This window comes from Micrasema longulum, unplaced genomic scaffold (assembly GCF_059751315.1).
Source record: "Micrasema longulum isolate JH-2025_06_02 unplaced genomic scaffold, ASM5975131v1 h1tg000678l, whole genome shotgun sequence".
NCBI classification, from domain to species: domain Eukaryota; kingdom Metazoa; phylum Arthropoda; class Insecta; order Trichoptera; family Brachycentridae; genus Micrasema; species Micrasema longulum.
In genome coordinates, this window is record NW_028277874.1 from 1133090 (window position 1) to 1147743 (window position 14654).

At 31.7% G+C, this 14654-nt stretch overlaps 1 protein-coding gene across 18 annotated transcripts in view; it reads right to left on the reverse strand.

Annotated features, from left to right (window-relative positions):
• The window catches only part of LOC148279711 (uncharacterized), a 294377-nt gene that overhangs the window by 203741 nt on the left and 75982 nt on the right, over positions 1–14654 (reverse strand). For 3 of the 18 annotated variants that reach the window (XM_088229558.1, XM_088229555.1, XM_088229551.1), the window contains exons 1-2: positions 6004–6368; positions 3947–4072 (exon numbers count right to left, since the gene is read on the reverse strand). The exons of 10 other annotated variants lie outside the window; for them this stretch is intronic. The gene's annotated coding sequence lies outside the window, so the exon portion shown is untranslated. Of the gene's footprint in view, positions 1–3946; positions 4085–5884; positions 6369–14654 lie in introns of those variants that run through there. 5 more of the 18 variants (XM_088229556.1, XM_088229552.1, XM_088229557.1 and 2 more) reach the window with 3 other exon arrangements.

Consider the following 14654-nt stretch of genomic DNA (forward strand, 5'->3'; position numbering starts at 1 on the left):
AAATTTCCGAACGATTTAATTTATCATCCTTATCTTTACAATTTGTTAATATTTTACCTGTATTATTATTAGTATAAAAAGCTGGCCTAATATTGTTAGGTAAAATTTGTGCTATATTATTAGAAAATGAATTAATGTACAAAATTCTACTAATTCTGTAAGTTGTAGATACATTTATATAGAAGAGTTTATTAAATCGAGTAATCCTCCATAATATAATAAATTTGTACATCATACTTATATATTATGTACATAGTTATTATATTATATACATACTTATATATTATATTCATACTTTTTATATCTGTGTACACTTTTGCCCCATTTCATTATTTTTTTGCCGTAACATATCGGTTTATTAGAACAGGCATTGCCTATAAAGGAACTGATATATCCTTTCAAGTATTCCTCTATACCGCACTCGTTCGCTCGCTTGATTTATCCTTAGTGTTTAAGTAGAATATTTGTTTTTAATTTGGCTTTTGTGATTTTTCTAATAGATAAATAAATAAATAAAACACGCCGTTTCCCCGTATGAGTAGACAGAGATTAGAGAACTATATCACTTTGTCTTTGCATACATATCTCGTTTCTTCTACATTTATATGTTTTTATATGCACGCGAGCCAATTATTCTGACATTTACATATCAAATTAAAAATATTTGTTGGATTTTTTAATTAAATAAAAAATTTAACGCTTTAAAAGGTGCTACGATATTAAATTTAATACGATAATAGTGGAGAAAATAATCATTCTGTATCCGGGCGAAGGAAAAATACAGTTCTGCGTGTTGTGTAAAAAAAAACCAGAAACCCTGACGAGTTTTCCACTTGATGACTACTCTCAGGTAAAAAATCTAAATAAGAAAATCGTGTCGAGATAAGCCATCTCGTAGTGCAGTGGTTGGTGTATTCGCCAAACATGCGCGAGGTCCTGGGTTCGATTCCTAATAGGGTTAACGAAAAACATTTATTTTACAGGTGGTTAACTGCAGTAATTCATTGTCCGTGGACTGGCACCTGAAGCGTAAGACTGATCACCTTACCTTTTGAATAACACAGTGATAAAGTTCAGTGGTTTTGATTTTTAATATTTTTTAATAATATACATCATGTATATGTACCGTATTATCAGCGCTATGAAGTTTTGTAATTACTCCGCGTTTGACGTCACAAATTCTTTGGTGAGTTCAGCTGATTGATGAATTGGCTTCCCGTATACCGGAAATCTATCACAACACTCTTTAATTCATTGCTTCGGAAGAACTGACTCCATTACAATATGGCTTCAGGAAGAATTCAAGTACAAAAAACGCATCCTTTGACTTTATTTCTACGATACAGAAACATTTAGACCAAGGTGATTATACTGCTGGTGTTTTCATAGACCTAAAAAAGGCTTTTGACACTGTGGACCACAGCATTTTGATCGAAAAACTTCAGTATATTGGTGTAACTGGAATACGTTTAGAAATTTTTAAAGACTATCTTTCAAACAGATCATCTTTGGTAGAAGTTGGAGGTAAGTTTAGCAATTCTGGTAAAATCACCTGCGGGGTACCTCAAGGGTCTATACTCGGTCTGTTGCTATTTCTTATATACATCAACGATGTGACAAAATGGGGCATCAAAAGAGGAATACAGCTTTATGCAGATGATACGACTATTTTATATCACACTAAAAACAAACAAGATTTACAGAAGATGGTTGAAAGTGACGTTTTACATCTGGCGGAATGGCTGCGTTTAAATAAATTGAGCTTGAATGCAAAAAAGACTCACTACCTTCTATTTGGAAACAAGAGTAATGAATCTATTGATGTCTTTATTGGTGTTAATCGTCTGGAGAAAAAAAATAGCACTAAGTACTTGGGACTGTTAGTGGACTCGCAGCTTACTTGGAATGAACATGTTGAGCGCGTGAAAGGAAAGATTGTCCCTGTAGCTGGAATACTGTACAGATTTCAGAGAATGCTTCCAGTTTCGCTGCTTCGAGCAATCTATTTTTCTATGGTCCATTCGCATTTATCATACCTATGCTGTGTTTGGGGTTTTGCAACTAAGAGCAAAATTTCTGAGGTGCAGATTATTCAGAATAGAGCGATCAGAAATGTGTTTCACCTACCGTATGATACTCATGTAAGGGACATTTATTTTGAAACAAAAATCATGCCTTTTAGCATGCTTTCCTATTTCGAGATAACTGACACTATCATTAATACTACTCTCGACTCAATGCACAGTAACATAAAGCCAGCTTTCATTGGAGACATCCATCGGTACAGTACTCGATCAAAAAACAATATATATATTGGATCTGTGAAGTCTACGAAGTTTGGTACTAGATCTTTACAATACATAGGTTTCAAGGAATTTAATAAATTGCCACAAAAATTTAAAGTACCTATTTCAAAATATAGAAACAGGACGTGCGAATTGAAGAATTATTTTTTCCAGAAGTACTTTGAATAAATAATGTTAGTTTATAGAGAATGCGCATCTTGAACATATACCTTTTAATATTTCACCGTTTTTGCTTGTATATGTAATTTTTAATACTATTTAAATGTTATTTGTGTTTTTTTCTTTTTATATACTTTTTTTGGCTTGTATACATAATTTCAATTTTTTCAACGTTTTTTGATAAAAAAAAATTAACCTGTATTGGGTGTGCGCATATTTTGTTAATTAAAAAAAATGATTTTATTTTGTACTAGTTCAGTATGTATATATACATACATGTAATTTTTAAACTTTTTCAATTTTCTTTCCCAGATTGCATAATGTAAACATTATTTTGAATTTATTTCCATGCCTAGTATTCTGTTTATTCTGTTATTTCCAAGTATTTTTCATACCCTTTTTAATTTGTAGTATATCATAATTTTAATTTTTCTGCTTTTGTTAAATAATATTATAGTTTAAAATTTAAAAACGTCTCTAAAAAAATTATTATCTGTATGTCCCTAAATGAGTTTTTTTTAAAAAAACTCCTTGGGAATATTGTATATAATTATGTATAATATGTTTTCAATATAATAAAAAAATAAATAAAAAAAACTAGTGACATTGTTCCAAGTAGCTCGGTTTTATTGAATCATTTTAATTATTTTATTAATACATTTTCAAGAAACTTCGCCGCACAATTTGATGTTTTAATTTTTTCCGCGTAAGAATTTTTTTAGAACCAATTTTCTGTAGCACTAAACTTCCTGATTGGTCAAGAAACGCTGAAATGGGAATACCTACCAATGCGGTGCCCTATGCACCAAATAGTGCCGATAAGGAAATAATGAATAATGATGCAGTGACTTATGCACCATCGGGTGCGGATAAGGGTTTGATAATGATGTTGTAAGTATGTCAAAATGCTTGCAGACTGGCTGGATTTTCTCCCTAGGGAGTTGTTTATATTTAAATTTGTTGCAACAGAGAGGAAAAACATTTTTGAGAAGGGAATATGGGAATCTAGGCATTTGCAGGGCTTATGACCTGTCATTGGCTGGTTTAAGTGGCAACTGTACACACTATGTAACATTCACTATTCTGCCTATGTTTGAACATCCACATTTCCTCAACTCAATGCCTAGACTCCCATATTCCCTTCTCAAAAGTGTTTTCCCTTTTTGTTGCAACAAATTTAAATTTGATAATGATGATGAGTATTAAATAATCATTATATTGTTACCCGCCCCTAATGGTGCATAGGACAATATTTATTTATTTATATATATACACCCAATGGGCATTTTTAAGGACATATTTACACATAGAAAATTACCATAAAGGAAAGTAGAAAGACACAATGGTATATAGTAGACTTGGTGCGAGTGGAAGCGGGAGAGAGGTGTTTCAAATTGAATTTGATTCAGTGATCGTTTGAAAGAAGACAACTTGTTGACAAGAATATAAATTATTTTTGAGTTTAAAAAAAACGCACTTACCGTATTTTCATAGATGTTCTTCGGTACAGAATAATTTTGATTACACTTCACTATTCATAAACTTATTGCGAGTAATTAATTGTCTACAAAAATATTTTTACCCTTCCCATAAAAACTAACTAGTACCTACACTGACAGCTCAAAATGAATTAATTTTGTATTACAAGGAGGATTTCAATGCAATTTCTTTTTTAAAAACGTATAATTTATATCAATATATTGTGTATGTCTAAATCATTGTAGACAGGTACTGGATTTAATATAGAGAGGGTTTATCGAGATATACAGATATTTCTACAGATATGGGGAGAACCTGTCCGAAGAGGGAGTGTGGATGTTTGTTTATGACCGGCTATTTTTTTTAATATATTTTTTTATCAAACTGTACAATTTTTTTCTGTATCAATCCGTTCTAGAAAAGACTGTACCTACAGCCATAAAAAATATATTTTTTGTCACACCAATTTTTTTAAATTTTATTTCTATTATCCTAATTTTTTTCAGCCAGATTTTTATTTTTCTTTTGAAATACTGTTTGTTATCAGTTAACTTGTGTGAAAGCTTATTAAACAAATTGGCAGAAAATAATCCTTGGATCTTTGTTCAAATGTTGTCTTCATTGGCTGCTTCATCATTACACATCATGTAAAGCATCAGATAATATTTCATTCTTCCACTTGCCACTTTTAAGAAACGCCTGAAACATTATTTCATATCCTTAGAACCTTCCCTTAATTTAAACGATCTTTGTATTCCTTTTCTTTCCTAGATCCTCTTCCTGTCTCCTTCCATCCTCATTACCTAATCCCACATTCCTCATTATATAATTAGTATAACTAAGTATTTTTATACTTTAATAAATTTGAATATTGTGCAAACAGTGCATGCCCATTAAATTGTCAGATGTTGTTAGAAAATAAATATGAAAATATTTTTTTTAAGTAAAACTTTCGACGAGTCAGTTTTTTAGATGGCTGGAAGAAATTGGATTTAGCAATGAGCTCTCCATAGTTCAAATACTTTTAAACTTAATGTTTTAATAAAAAAAATATATAGGTCATAAGCTCTGATTTTCACGCTGCCTCTTCCATAAGGTTCTCCGTTACTATTAAAATATTTATAATATTATCATTATGTGGTTTTGTTTCTAAAAAAATATATATATTAAACATACATCGAATCATGTAATGAAATTTATTCGAAGCTATAAATTCAAATTCAAAGAGAAAATGAGTTTATTGACATGCGTAAAATAATAAATTGTTTTTGGTTCTCACTTTTTAATTAAACAAATTAAACATGCTGTGCTAATGATGCATAACTCAGCGAAAGCGGTTTGCGGTCAGCAATGTACAATAAACAGCACAGTATTTTAGTATAAATTGAATTATTTAAAAAATACCTACAGACATGTACAATAGGTTTTTTGGCTTATTATTCTGTGAGTCTCTTTTCTGACGTTTTGGATAGCATTACAATGGTTATTATCAAGGTTGATTTTATTTGTGAGGACATATTTATTTTCTTTATTCTCTAACTCATATAGTGTCCATGCGGCTCGACTATGGAATCATCTCCCATCCACTATCAAAGATGTCACTACAGAATCTCATTTTAAATTATTGATTCTATATGATTTATTAAATAAAAATTTTTTTTTAATCCAATAAACTATTTGAAAATGTTATTTACTGTGCTATTACCGATTTTACTACATATTTAAAAAATACTTCACACAATTCTCTGGGAATTAAGAGCTAGCAACAGACTTCAAATTTTCATCTATAGTAGAAATCTAGTTTTCCCAAAATTATATTTTATACACAGACATTTTTTTTCATACACAGACATATGTAGGTATTATTTATTTTGGAGAAAAATAAACGGAAACAAATCAAAGCAGAAAAGAAAACACCGTTATTGCATTGAAATACCTACTGCGCTTGTAAAAAATCTAAACGAAAAAAATTGGGACAAATTTTCTTAAGTAGAACGAAAGGTACCAAAACACAAAAGCGAAATTAAAACCATTGCTTGGTAGCAAAACTTTTACTCACTAAAGCTAAACTATTATCTCCAACTGTCAGTTTTTAAAATCAGTCACGAAACATCCAAAATTAAGCACCACTTGTTTTGTTAACGGTCAACGATTTTATTTTTATTCCCGCTCGCTTTTCGATCGTAAATATTAAAATTTTTCACTGTTCCCGATTCGAGTACACGTCAACGCCGCACTTTTTCTTTTCGAAACCAAAGTAAGAAGCACGCTGAAACGGAAAACTCACGACTCGGATTTTGAAAATGGGTTTTGAATTCGGAACGCATGCGCGCGTGCGTTCCGCTCGCCGACTAGCGCCGAATGAGAATGAATTTAGTAGCTGTTCGGCAGCGGTCCGCAGCGGGCAGAGGCAGGTAAAGGTGCGTCTTCGAGCTACTTGTCGCCCGTTAATAAGAACGCCACAACCGCCATTTAGGTTTGTATTTTTAATACAATATAATTTTAATATATAAATTACACTTCACTCCAGTTGCCAGACCAGGAAAATTATATATTGCAGATTAGAATAAAACGGAACCAATATTTTGTGTCCATCCTTCCGTGAGCTGAACCTTGGCGGACGCGCGAATCATTACATTATGAGGCGAGCTTATCTGCAGTTGATTTTGTTTTTAAGATTTTTCTCAATTTTCAAAATTCATAAATATCAATATTTATAAACATTCGTAAATATTTAATATAATCGACTTCTCTATGGCTACGGTTTCGAGACGTACCTGTTTCTTTGTCAAGACACTAATAAGAATAACATGCAAATCCTAACACACACTTTTACTCTAGTAAGTATAGTATAGTGTAATCTCTAAATAAACGCTCGTGTCGGTTTGTTTTTTGCTTTCGTCGCAAATAAATACAGTTCGTTGGCAAAAAATCTGCTTTTACAAAAAAAAAATAATACAATATATTACATTTGCAAAATATTAAGGAGTATCTAATACAAAAAAGTGGAAATTAAATTACAAACGAATACTATGGCGACTGCTTTTCTTGTCATTTGGCTTGCCAACCGCCGGCTAAATGCAATAAATAGCATGATAAATAAAAAAAAATATAAATAAATATAACAGTTTTGGAATATTTTCCATATTTACACCGGTGTAATTCAAATATGTGATTGTGCAGCAGGATTATACGTCGCAAAAAGTAAATATTTTGACATTTAATATAAAGTGTTCATGGATTTTCTATTATGATTGCGAATACGATACACAACCATGGTGCAAAATTGTTATCACGTCGCTTATTAGCACGTCAATAGTTATTTGTGATTGAGCTACTGGTGTTACTTTCTAGTAGCATGTGCCCTATTTTATAAATTTTTGATAACAAAGTAATTGCTTTAAATATTGATAATACCAATATTAAATTCACTAATTACTGCATCTCATTATTTTCGTTCAGATCGCGCTTGCAAAGCGAATTTTAAATTATAATGAACAAAATATGTTTTAAAAGAGTATGTTTTTTTAAAAAGTCTATTACATTGCAGACTAATGCCCTGACCATTATACCACGAGGCGCACATTTCCACGTTCGAATTTCTTTATAAATCTGTTTTTACATTAGAATATTTCGTAGTCCTTAGACTGGCACCTAAATAGTTATACTGATCATCTAACTTTCATTCATTTTTTAAATCACGATACAAGGTTTTATGCAAAATTAGGTGCGGAAAGAGAATATTAATGATTAAAAAAAAACATAGTTTGTTCTTGAGTGTGCCATTTGCGTTTTGTAAAACAAACGCGGTTAGAACAAACTAATGAAAAGCATGATTGTTATTAAGAATTAACATTTTTCAACAGAGATGAAGAATATTTTAGAGAAGATAATATAGAAGTCTAGACATCTACATGGCTTATGACCTGTCATTGTTTACTTTTTAATACGAACACTTGACTAACTTGCTACTCCAACTTGCTAATGTATGTTTTTTTTATTTGAATCATTGCCATAAACTATTAAATAATTTCAAACTTAAAACTCATAAATGAGGTTAAAAATTCTAACTGTGTATGCACTTTGTAGCTGCAGGATATGTTGTAATCCAGCTCTTGTTTGTAAACGATACAAAAATATAATCAGAAAAACCAAACTTTCATTTTTAAATAATGTAAATGGGGGCTAGGCTTCATACCGTCCATGCGCTCTGTAGCAGCAAGACATGATGTAATCTAGCTCCTACCTGTTATCTGTTATTAAATTAGATTGTAATTCGAAACGAGGAACTTGAATCCAACCGTCAATGCGTTATGTATCTGCAAGACGTTTTGGGATACTGAAAAGCGCCTTAAAGGTGATTTTCATAAAAATGGTGCTTTACAAATTATTCACAAAAATAATTATAATTGGATGGTTTATGTGGCCACTTTACACACTGTGTAAGGTTCACCAATTTTGCAGATATTTGAACTAGCATAGACTTCTATATTAGAATTTCAACCGTCCATGCGCTCAGTAGCTGCAGGACTTGTTGTTATCTAACTTCCAATTTTATAAATTTGGTTTTTATTTCGTTTTTAAAATATCACTTAAACTCTAAACTTCATTGTCAAATAAAATTTTTAAATATAAAAATGTAAATAGGGGCTAGATTTCTTATTGTCCATGCGCTCTGTAGCTGCAAGACGTTCTGTTATCTAGCTCATATTTATCATAATTGTAATATATCATAATTGGAGACGAGGAACTAAAATCCCAACCGTCCATGCGCTCTGTAGCTGCAAGACGTGTTGGGATATTTATTTATTGTACAGCGCCCTTGAGGTGATTTTCACAAAAATGGCACTATATAAATTATCCAAACATTATTATTATTATTATTATTATTACCTTCTCTAATATGTTCTTCATCTCTGTTGTAATATGTTAATATTAACAGCTTTCTAAGGAGTTGAATCTAGTCCTTGTCTACAAAAATTTTGACAAACATAAAATATTGATATAAAGAGTATTTAAAAAAATGTTTGTTACGATATTTTGATTTGCCACAAGTGTGCAGTACCGCTACAAAGGTGAATGTTGATTGAACGTAGTAAAGAGCTTAGTTGAACAGTGTATATGCTTTCTTTTGAAGGCTTCGCGGTGCAGTATAATGTACCTAAATATTATTTATCTAGAAGTACTTTGAAAGTACTTCCTCCACATACCCGAAACCGTTTTAAAGACCGTGAGTCTTCCTATCGGTTTCACTCATAAAAAAATATCTATTCGAACTATCTCGCTATGTGTCCTCGGCACGAATAACCCCAGTGAGGGCAATTTATTATTATTATTCATTACTGTTTATAACGCGAAACAAAATGAATAAATTAAAATTAATAAAAATACAGCAAAAATAAAACATATACAAGTAGCTTTATAATTATTTATACTTAAATATTTACATAAAAATCATGCGCCATTCGTATAATATAAAATTGACGCATACTAATTACAAAAAAAAATACTTGGACTCCGGATCAGGAAGATCTAAGTCTTGCTTAATTACAACTTATTTTAGATTTTTGGAACAACAAAGGCCGTGCTTGAACCTGAAGCGCAAGACTGATCACATTAACTGGGTGCGAAATTGCGAATATGATACATGATACTATATAAAACACGATTTTTTTTTCTCTCATAATGATTATAAACATATCGTCGGGTTACTGGCACAAGTTGGTAACTACATTTTACTAGTTGTGAGATATTACACTTTTAAAGTCGGAAGCTCATCCCAATTTAACGATTCAAATAAAACGGGAAGTTTAATGTTACTTTTTGTATTTTTCAAATATTTTTGTTTACTTTTTAAACAAAGATTATTTTTAAATATTTTGAGTTTGTCCAAATTTTTGTAGACAAGGACTGGATTCAACTCCCGGGAGAGCTGTTAATATTAACTTATTACAACAGAAATGAAGAACATTTTATATAAGGTAACATAGAAGTCGAGGCATCTACAAAGCTTATGACCTGTCATTGGCTGGTTTAAGTGGCCATTTTACTCACTGTGTAAGAATTACCATTCTGCCCATATTTGTAAATATATATTCCTTCAATCCTTTTATCTGTTGATGTTTGTGAAGTTAAAGAGCTGAAACCTTTATTTATGCGGGTGAGATTCATCTAATTGAATTATATCACCTACATACTAGGCCACGCCTGAAATATTTTTTTTTCCCATTTCTATATTTCTTTATGGACCAGGTGGATTTACCAAAAATATTTTGAGTTTGTTCAAATTTTTGTAGACAAGGACTGGATTCAACTCACGGGAGAGGTTTTAATATCAACATATTTCAACAGGGATGATGAACAACATCAACAAATGAAAGGATTAAAGGAAAATAGATGTTCAAATATGGGCAGAATGGTGAATGTTACACGGTGTGTAAAGTGGCCACATAAACCGCCCTTGAACCTGCAATTGCACAGAAATTCTTAATATGAGTAATTTAAAAAAAACATTTCGTTATCCAAGCGACTTGCTCTTCAAAGAATTCAGAGTACTGAATATTATTCAACAGTATGTATTGAGAACGGTAGTGGTTACACGCATAAATAGAGACATTTACCCAAGCGTCAACCACAACCATAATACAAGATACTCTAATAGGGATCTGATACCAAGTGAAGGGGTCAACACTGTCCTGGCATCGAGACAACACTATTGCGTAGGCAAAAATGTCTATAACCTTTTGCCAGATCCATGGAAAGACGAGAGTGTTGTCAAGTAACGGAAGATGTTTACCTCGCTCTTTCATGACATTGTTCGTAGGGAGTCAAAAAAGTTGATGCATGCCACGGATTGGAGATTCTTACTAAATGTCGAAAATAAAAAATGAAAATGAAGAATAATTTTAAAATATATAAATACAGATGGCAACCATGAAGTTTCGCATTATAAATGAATTGTCTATGTTTTATGAATGTATGTATGTGTATGCGCATGGGTGAATGTACGTGTGTGTGTATGTACATGTGTATATATGTGTGTATATATATATATGTATATATATATGTGTATGTGTGAATGTATATGTATCAAAATGTGTATACGAGTAAGTTTATATTTTATTAGTCTGTGCTCACTATTAATTTGTTAACTATTATCATTTATTAGAATGTAATTGCCTAACTTGGAACGGGGTATGTACCCTTGTTAGCTGGGCAAAGTGAACGTCAAATTGTATTTTTGATAAGAGGTGTAAATAAATAAATAAATTAAAATAAATCAGCCAATGACAGGTCAGAAGCCTTGTAGATGCCTAGACTTCCATATTACCTTCTCTAAAATTTTAATTTTAATTTTAGTTTTGATTGAAATAAATAGTTTATTGCTTTTGTATTTTTTATATGTCATAGGCATGTTTTTTAAAGTTTTTTTTTTTTATAGAACATTACTTTATTAGTACATGTTCGGTGTGGATGTAGAAATAAATCATATAAAATATATGTAGGTGAAATAAAATAATTTCTAGAATAAATACAACAAATAATTACCTTATTCGCTATGAACGGTTTGTATTGACCTCAAAATATAAACAGTTTTCTATGAACTTGTGGCTGTGTTTATTGAAATGAAGAGGTCACCATTTTACTCCCACGCAACATACTTTCCACCCAAGTCATACTACATACATACATATTTTCTTATGTAAAAAACTTGCTGATAAGTTTTTTATTTGTTTACAAATTTGTAAAGACCACTTAACGTAAAATGACGACCGGTTTCGAGGTTACTAGAGGCATCGCCAGATATGAATGTTAAGCTGCCAATACTTTTACACTACGGTCACTATGTGAAAGTAGACATTCTCATCTGGCGACGACTCTACCTAATAATCAGGACTTATGCCAACTTAGAATCATTCGCGTTATAATTTATATTATAAAGTAGTGTATGAAAACAACAGTAGAATGAATGACAGAAAGAAAAAGAAGATAATTTGTATCACAGCTGTAATATTTTTAGAATGGTACACTGTGTAAAGTGGCCATAAGTGGTTTAAGAACCAGCTAATTACAGGTCATAAGGTCAATGCATAGACTTTAATTTAAAAAAACAAAAAAAAACAATAAAACAATAATACATATAGTTATACCTAGATATTATACTCCCAAGAAATGAAAAAAAAGTCATTTGGGACCGTATATAAAAATAAAACATTATTCTTGGTTACAAAAGTCTACGATGTATGCAAGAAAAGCGATTTGCTTTTGAATGTTGATAAATCGAAAGTGATGGATTTTGAAAGGGATGAAAATATGTGAGATCAGTGTGAACTTATGAATTGATATTATGAGATGTTATGAATCAGGTAGAAGAATTTGTGTATCTGGAAAGTATGTTTACTAGGGATGGAAAGACCGAGAAAGATATTGAAAGGAGGGGGAGTGCCGGGAACAGGGTGAACGGTGCACTGAAATCTACTTTGGCAAACAAATGTTTATCGCAGGAGGCTAAACTAGCAATTCACAATAGAGTTCTAATGCCAACTCTACTGAATAAGAGCGAAGTGTGGAATTGGAAAAATGATAATGAAAGTAGGTTAAATGCTGTCGAAATGCGATCCCTCAGGTGAATGTGTGGTAAAACGATGTATAATAGGTGCACAAATGTCGATATCCTTGAACTGTGTAAGGCTGAGACATGCATTATCGACAGAATCAAGAAAGAATACGGTTTGGACATGTAGAGCGAATGGACAGCGAAAGAACGGCTAAAAGGATCTACGATAAGAATGTTGATGGATGCAGAAAACGAGGAAGACCGAGAAAGACATGGCAGATCAAGTCCATCAAATAATTGAAGATGGATATGTCAAGAGTAGGAATAATCAGCGTGCGTGCCAGAAAAGATGTATAATTGTAAAGGAAGCGAGGTCTGTATGCAAAGACAGAGTGATATGACGTTCTATCCTCTCTGCCTAACCCTACGGGGAAACTGCGTCATGGTTTTATTTTTTTTATTTTCTTTATTTAACTTTTGGTAAATAATGTTACTTGTGTATTGGCGGGCTTATTGCCAAATAGCAATTTCTTCCACCCAACTAATAAAATAAAAGTTTAATTTTATAATTCATGTTAAAACATATTGAGTAGAAAATAAAGATTGAAAAAAAGCTCAAGATATTTAAAAATATCACCAATTCCTATTGGTTCCCAAATGCTGTTGTTGTATACATAGTTATCCGAAATAGTAAGAAAACTTAACATAAGAAACAAAAAATAGAATACTTAACACCATCTATATAAGTTACATTAATAACTATCACTATCAAAAAGATTTAAGTAATATTTTTTAATTGCGACACTTTTGGATTTGCTATTTGATTTTTCTTGTTTAAGCTCATCGGGCCCTTTTCAAAAATGTTTTCCGTCTCTGTTGCCACAAATTAAGATATTATTTTATTTATTTATTATATATACGGTCTAAGCCAATTTTTAACAACATTTACATGAAGAAACATAAATACAAGAAACTGAACAAAAATAACATAAAACTATGTAACAAAGACAAACAAGGGCAAAACAATAATGGTAAACAATATGTTCATAAAAACGAAAGACATAAGACTTCGAGCTAAACCATGCCAATCCAACTCCGTCCCGCACTGTTGTGTACTAAATAATAATTTGCTGGTAGTTCATATTACGTAATCAATGGGGATAAAAAGTAGAAATAAGGTAACAGGTTGGAATTTATCGACGTGTTTCTCATGAACATTGCTTTATTTTTGGGTCGGTATGCCGTTGGCGTGATTCAGAGATGCCTTAGGGCGAATTCCTTCCAGACAAACATCCCAATATTTATGAAGACCCTAAATTATATGGACCATTCAGGAAATTAGGCTCATCCGTTTTGTTGCGTTTAATTGTACTTTTTATTTTACTTTTACATTTTACAAAATATCAAATATTTTATATAATGGTGATGGTCTTAAATCATCAGTAATGATACGAAAATTTAAAAAATTCGAATATTTCAAAATTGAATCCAGGCGGACGAGGGATACAGTTCGGTCTGTGAAATAGAACCAGAATAGGAAATCGAGTGGAGATAAGTTCTCCTCGTAATTTGGTGGTTGGCGCTTTTTCCTGTTGTGCTTGAGGTTCCGGGTTCGATTCCTGGCAGGGGGGACGTGAAATGTTGATTTTAATGGTGGTTCTAAGCGCAAAGTTTCATAGTTTCTGGACTGGCACCTGATGCGTAAGACCGATCACTTTACCTTCTTTTAATAAAAATGATCAAGACACGCTACAGTGAGAGTTGAGTGCTACGGGAAATTGGATACAAAAAATGTTTTCTTACACGCGGTAAAAATTAAAGCATTTAATTGTGTAGCGAAGTTTTTTAAAAACGTATGAAAAAAAATATATACACGTTTAAATATAAATTAACTTCTTTTAAGCATCACACGTTTTAGTGAACGGCTATTTAGAGTTAATGTTTAGAGTCAATAATTTGGGGGTTTTGATTTACGTATATATATTTTTAATGATTAAATTACATAATTAAGATATGGATAAAAGACAGATCAGCGAAGTGTCTAGGTAAATAATCATCTTTATATATATAATTTTTCTGTACGTGTGATGTCACTGAACTCCTCCTAAACGGTTTAACCGATTTACATTTTAAATTAAAAAGGGTCTATGAAA